Raw genomic sequence first — 5276 nt, 5'->3', positions numbered from 1 at the left:
TCCAAGTACATTGCACACAAAGTATTCTGCTTCACAGCACTGTTGTAGGTATGGGTCCATATTCCCATTCTGCAGCAGAGTTAACTGGTTTGCTCCAGGGGTCACACCTGGAGCTGGGGACACTCGCTGGGTTGTGGCACCCAGAGCTCACATCACCACCGGGAACTGCTCTGCTCGCTGACAGCCCAAATGAGACCGATGCTGTCAGAAACGGTGAGAAAGCTACCTGCAGATACAAGGGGGCTGCTTTGCAGGATCCAGGAAATACCAATTCTGGATGTTGTTTTAAAACTAAGTATACAGCATAAGGAAACATACCTGGAACTGGCAGGTTTAGGGCTTAGACTCTGAGTGCTTGACTATTATAATTATTTAACTAAGCTCCATTTAGTCTTGATAAGTAGCTCCTGTTACTTTTAAAGGAATCTTGCTGAACTTACTGAAAGATTTCCTGCTCACCTGACTTACAAAAGCAATTGTTTTCTTTCTGAATAAATGGGGAGGACTGGCTGATCCTCATGCTTTCGATGTAGACAGAAAAACCTGGACTCCAACCTACTTGCTTTTCTTATGCAAATCTTCTCACAGGATTAGAAGGGAAAGTAAACAGCAGCCCAACCTTAAGATCTTTTTCTTTTTACAGGCAGCCTGTTGTATAAATCTGAAACAGAAACTGTTTTCATTTGAAGATCAAATAGAAGTTATCTAGTGAAGCTGACAAACAGGGGCAGAATTATCTGTTTGCATTTTTGGGAAATGGATAGCTCTGGTTTTGTTTCAAAGCAAGTAACTTTTAAATAATATTTAACGAAATAATTGACCTTGATGTTTAAACTACAACTTCCTTCACGTCATTAAGCCCACTGTTTTTTTAAAAAAACATTTAGTATCTGAACTCTGGCGTTCATTCTGCTAATCTCATAATAACATTTGTTTCTTGTGGAATTTTGTTTGATGAACTCATCGGTGAAAGAGGAGAGAAGGAGTTCAGAACAACACGAGGTTTACAGCTCATTTACATTTTTTCTCCCTGAAAAATAGCAAAAAAAAACCATAGTAAAAAAAAATCCATATGCAGAGTGACTATTCAGGAATAGTTTTTCAAATGGAAGGAACAAGAAGCAGCTTTACAGCTCTACTGGAACCCTTGGGACAAACTGTGTTCTTTCAACATATATTCTGATTTCTAAAACACATTGCAATCCTTGACTACAAAAAATGATTTTGTGGCATTTGTCCTCATGATAATTAGGTTCCGAGTCTGCTTTTGAAATGTGAGAGAAATGGAACTAACTCCGTAAAGTGTGTCTATCACACAAAGCTTTTAGGACAGCCTGACTTACTATATCCTGCTCTTTGTTCTACTGACAGATTTCCAAATGCAGAAAGCAGCACATATCTGGGGGCTGCTATTATCTAAGCTAAATACGTACATTTTGGATCAGTTCTATTTTATTTGAATACTCACAACTTCTGCTTGCGGATCTTAAGCCTGAAAGGATTGCAGAGTTGTGCATTTTATTAGCTATCCATCAGTCTTTGTACATGGACAAAGGTGCATAAACATACACATTTACTAGTCTTTCTGCTCTGCAAGCGTCCAGAAAATTAAATGCAAAATTATTTCAAAGAAAAACAAACAAGCAACCAAACAATATACACATTACTATACAAGAAAGCAGGCAAACAAACAAGGTGGGGGGAAATAAAAGCAATAAATGAACATGCAGGGTTTCGCTTAATTTTTATTTGGCTGTAAATCAAAAATATCATGGCAGCAGTGGATTATTTTTTTTTTGTAAGTTATGTGATCATTCATTTACAAAACACTGGTATCTACCTAAACACTGCTGTGTACGCTGCACGGCGTGTACTCATACAGAAATGAAAGCTCTTCCTTTATCCCTGCTGGCACATACTCTTTCTCTCCAATGAATTCCTACTTCCAGTATTTGCATGTAGAAGGAATTGTTGCTTTACTCCCACCAAAGGACACGTAGCTAACATTTCCACTGATTAACAATGTTTGAATTCCCTCCCCAGTACACAAACAGTCAGCTCAATAATGATTGCAGGCCCAGGATCTAGAGAGCGTGGCAGTGTTACACAACTGGAGATGTGACGTTATCTGGCAATCTGAGCAGGGTCACGTTGATCATGGGACAATACAAACTCCATGTCAGCCATCATGTTGATGCAGGTTGTCTCAGCTTCACACAAATGTCAGGCAGTGCAGGCGAGCACAAATTAAGTGCCAGAGTCATCTCCTGTCTCAGCATTATCCTCTGTCTTTTCCTCCCCTATGGCAGAATTGGCACCTCAGAGCATCCTGGTGCAGTCCCTCAAGGTCCCATCCAGCTCTTCAGCCCCACATAGGAGGTACCAGCTGACTGACTGGCTAATCAGCTGTGTCTGACACAGGGGCAGCACCGGCACCAGGAGAGATGATGTGTGTCTACAAGAGGCATAGCTACCAGGCAGTTTCTGTTACCCCCTTACTACAATGCCATGCTGTGGCTCAAAACTAGCAAGTGAAGTGAGGAGCACCCCCATCCCCGTGGAGCGATTGTGCAGTTCCTCTGTCCACACTGGCTGCCTCTGTGCCTGCCAAGCTATATTTTTACCACCTAATATTTATGCTTATGCAACTACTGCTCTTCAGTTTTACATGGAACCTTGACACGGCCCCTGGGGATGGCCTTTCTTGACCTGAGATGCTACAGATGTTCCAACAGAGTAGCAGTTGTTGTTCACCTGTAGTTACTTGCAGAAGCTGCTGGCCCTACATTTTTATTATGTTTTTTTTTTAAATTATGAGTGTCCTGGTTTCAGCTGGGATGGAGTTAACCAGGAAAACACAGTACAGTAACTCTTGCTGGTGAATTGGGTGCTGTCCGTGCTAGAAGTCACATCAGACCTGTGACCTGTGTGTTTTATGATATGCAGCTGACACCCAGACGATGTGTCTTCCCCCAACAGCTGAACAAAGCTGCAACATACTGGCAGTGACAGGAGATGGCATTTCAGTCATACTGGGTGGACATGCTTGTCCCATCTTCTGTTACTCTGATGGTGGTTTCTGAGGAACCCACCTGGCATATTGCCTCAGCCCAGGGACTAAACCACATCTCCTCGGCACAGATTTTAAACAGGGAGCTGTGCAAAACCAGGCTTCTCTGTGAGACTGAATACACAGCTCCTCCCTGCTCCCCTGAGGATGATTTACCTTGAGATTGTGCTGGACCCTGGGAAATTCTTTTACCTCAGTACTCATGTCAGCTGTCCTCTCACCAGTTTAGGGAGCCAGAACCAGTGACTTTGTCCTAAATTTCATTAGTTTCTGGTTGCCTTGCTTTAGAATCTTCTGTCCTAAAACCCTCTTCCTATCAGGTGTGGGTATTCTTTGTATCATCTGCTGAACTGGTATGGAGCATTTCTGCACACCGCAAAACAGCCACTGAATATTTCCACCTGTACATCTGTGCCAAGTTCAGTGGTTCTTACAGAGATCATGTCAGTCAACTTGTAAAGCTCTTCGGGGTCTGTAGGTAACATGTTATGCAAATGCATCTGTCTACTGCTGCTTCCCTGAGCTTAAACAATGTATGTCTGGATACATTTCCTTACCCTTTTCTCCAAATATACCTCTGGCTCTGTCAGAGCGCCCTGGGGAAGCTGAAACCATGATGAAGGCTCTAGCGGTGTGAATACATACAGGATTAAAGCTGCTAGCCGGTGTGGCATGTCACTTCTGCCTGTGACTTACTAAAGCAGAAGAGTCTTGTGGCTGACATGTCCTCCACTTCACTGGGTTACGTGACACATGCCAGAAAATGTGTCAACCCACTCCCCATCTCCTCAGCGTTATTAGCTGAGGGAAGGAAACACAGCCACAGAACATGCACACAACTTTGACAGGTTCTGCCTAATCCACCCACATAATGACATTTCTTATGCTAAGTGCCAGAGCGGTGTAGGGAGGCCACTGCCTGTACCAGCTGCTGGCAAGTCAAAGTTAGTTTCATGGTTATGTTTAAGAGATAGCCTGACGTTACGTTAAGAAGTCTTTGTCTCCTGTGGTGCAGCGCTCAGAGAATGACATCAAAAGCCTTCCTAATTCACCCCCTGGGTCATTTGATTATAGGCATGGCACAGAGCCGTGCTGCCCCAGGAGACTATGAGTCACAACGACATCCATGACTATCCTCTTATTCCACAGAAGGAAGTAATGTGCTTTGAGCATAAAACAACCAGGAGCAGATTACATCCTTCCTCGTGTCAGCTTAGCCCTGCTGGCTGCAGGGCAGGCACTGGAGAGGCAAGAGCAGCCTCTGGTTTCCCAGCCTTGCTCCTCCCCACCCCTACCTCAGGGAAGCTGTTCCTCCCCGTGCTGGGACATGGCGCGTGGGCAAACCACACGAGAGGGTTTTGCTCAGCCAGGCGAGGAAGAGGACATTCTGGCTCTCTTCTCCAATGTGGTACAGAGTTATGTCACATGGTGAAACATCCATCCCTCCTCCAACGGGCCAGGCGTATCTGGTCGTGAGGATGCTGTGTGTTCTCCATCCCTTGGCATTTGTCCTTGCAATTACTCTATCTGTTTCTGATTTATTTATTTTCAGGCAGTCTTCTGCACCCTTGCTCCCTCACTTGGGCACATGGGGCAAACCACAGACTTGCCCTTAAACTACACAGAGAAATAAAATCAGAAACAGACTAACCACAAGAATCAATAGCAAGGGGCAGAAAACACATGATTGGATACTGCAGTTCCCTTCAGAGATCCATCTGCCTCAAAATGTGATGTAACTAGGCTCACGTACCACATCTGCAAAGGGAGTAAGAGACCCCTCTTCGTAACCTGACTCGCAGGGTAAAACTGTGCTAGCTCAGGGAAGCCAAGGCATGTTTAAAAATCATTTCTAAGGAAGAAAAAGAAGTCCAGTTTGTGTCCACAGAACTAAGGCAATTGCTTTCAAGTCTGACGTGACTCCTGTTAGTGTTATTGTTGCTTCCTAGAATTTAGGCTTGAATTTGGCAGAAGCCAAGGAGCAAAGGCATACACAGAACCACTTGTGAGAATCAGTGTGTCTGTGTGCATGGGCCAATTCTTTCCTGAATAAACACCAGTGCCTGGACTTCTGGGTAATGTGGCAATGTTAAGATGGCAGTCAGACTTGTGCAGGTTCATACCCATGAGGCAAGAATTTTTAAGGGTGCAATTTACCTTTTTTCCTACAAATAAACACAACCAGATAATGAACCACACTTTCCAG

At 44.1% G+C, this 5276-nt stretch overlaps 1 long non-coding RNA gene across 1 annotated transcript in view; it reads left to right on the top strand.

Annotated features, from left to right (window-relative positions):
- LOC121091362 overlaps positions 1-5276 on the top strand; it is a 49919-nt gene continuing 44643 nt past the window's right edge. The window contains exon 1 of the long non-coding RNA XR_005828912.1: positions 1-213. This is a non-coding gene — a long non-coding RNA (uncharacterized LOC121091362). The remainder of the gene's footprint in view (positions 214-5276) is intronic.

The sequence above is a fragment of the Falco naumanni genome, chromosome 7 (genome assembly GCF_017639655.2).
Source record: "Falco naumanni isolate bFalNau1 chromosome 7, bFalNau1.pat, whole genome shotgun sequence".
Taxonomy (NCBI): domain Eukaryota; kingdom Metazoa; phylum Chordata; class Aves; order Falconiformes; family Falconidae; genus Falco; species Falco naumanni.
This window is presented reverse-complemented; position numbering and strand designations above follow the sequence as displayed.